Genomic DNA, 1,892 nt, shown 5'->3' on the forward strand with positions numbered 1-1,892 from the left:
TCCTCCTCACTAAGGAAAGCTGACAAGATGCACATCCTCATCTGCAGGTAGTGTTGCCTTTCACTGACAATCAAACGTGAGATGGTTAGCTCATGCTTCAAGTCACCTTTGTGTGACTTTTATTAAGCGGTTAAAAATTTCTACAAATTTTCACAGACAGCAGTTGTTATTTTTTAGAATGTGTGATGCTGCCCAGCAGCTTTGATCACGTATTTAATTAATTTGAACTCTTTAAAAAATTGCAAACATGTTAAAGTTCCACCAGTCTATCTGAAACTGTTAGTAATACATTTTTTAAATCATTTATTCTTTCCTCTTTTCTTATGTTTTTTTTCCCAAGTTTTATTACTAGTCTTGAATATTTTTGTTTCCAAGCTTTTCTGCGGGTAAACTTTGTTTGCACTCTAGAATTACATTTTCTTTGTTTTAGTGGCCCTATGATGGGGTTGATTATTTGCTTTAAATTATCTTAAATTTAACCCTGACTAAAGTCTGTAGTACTCTGTAGTTCTTTATACAAATGCTCCTTTGAGTTTGACAGTTAAAATAGTTGTATTCTGTTTTTATGACCAACAATTGGCTGAGGTGGAGCAAATTTGATATGTTTTGGACAATACTGAGTAGTTTACAAAAATGCATTCATCATCATATAGCTTATATATATTCTGTATAAAATCCTAATTAGCAATTAGGTGAAGTATAATATAAGTGAAATGCAAAAACCGAGTTTTCTGAAAGAAGGCCAGAAGCTTTAAGATGTGTATTGATTCTTTTGTTTGTTATTCTCACTTCTTCTCTTGTTTGAAACTAAGAACTGCAAAACCATTCAGGGCCCTGTTTAATTCCATTTATGGTCAACTTCCTGGGGAGAATGTGCTAAGTATAGTATGCAGGAGGGGAATGTTTGCAGGATGTGTTGATTGTAGGAAATAGTTAAGATTCATTTAATTTATTACTCTATTGTTATTTCCTGGAATCAGAGGCAATACTGTCATTACAGACAGGAGCTGCAGCATTATTTTGTGTCAAAAAAAGCAGGTGCTGCAGACTTTTTTCTAATTTCTTGTTTTTTCTCTTTTTTTGATAATTTTTTATTAGTTTCAGTCAAACTAAATATAAAACACTGATCCACTTGACCTGATGAACAGTTTAAAGGCTCTTTGTTTCTGCCCCACCACTTAGCCATGTCTCACATATTGTACTTGGCAGTACTTGGTTGCCTTCCACCCAGAAACCAGAATGGCATATGAGAAAATGTCTTTGGGTGATTAATAGCATGTGCCCATAATTACTCCAGTGTCTTGAATGAATGCCTGAGAGAGCTAGTGTTCTATTAAATAATAAATCAGTATTTTAACATGCAGGCTTAATTCAGTGTTCTTTCTGCCTCTGTCTACATTTAGCTTTTTGTTTCATGCTCTACATTAACATGGTTTCAAGCATGGCTACTCAGAGGTTAATGTGCAGACAGGACACAAAGAGGAGATGCTTGATGGCTGATAGGAGGGAAGGGATCAGCGGCGCAGCTCACATATCATTATAGTTGTCTCCTTCGCAGCAAACCTTAATTAAAGTGAGCACCTGTGAGAAGATGGGAGTGTGAATACCATCTCTGAGGTGATCCAGTTACGGAAGCTCACAGTTTCATTTCACAGTCTCCCAGGCTGACAAGGAGCCAATTTCCTTGATTCCCACATAAACAAGCGTATAGCAGCTAATAACAAACATATCAGATTGAATGGAGATATTTTTCAGGTAACTGAGATATCGTCTACTCACCAGAGGCAGACATACACAAACTAAATGGATTATGTACTTCTCTGAGTATTTAATATCTCACAATCGGATAAGCTACAAGTGTTCATATGAAGTGCTTGGATAATATGTGCAGT

This window comes from Rhamphochromis longiceps, linkage group LG2 (genome assembly GCF_057381845.1).
Source record: "Rhamphochromis longiceps isolate RC_006_pf linkage group LG2, R_longiceps_female_GT1.1, whole genome shotgun sequence".
Lineage (NCBI taxonomy): Eukaryota > Metazoa > Chordata > Actinopteri > Cichliformes > Cichlidae > Rhamphochromis > Rhamphochromis longiceps.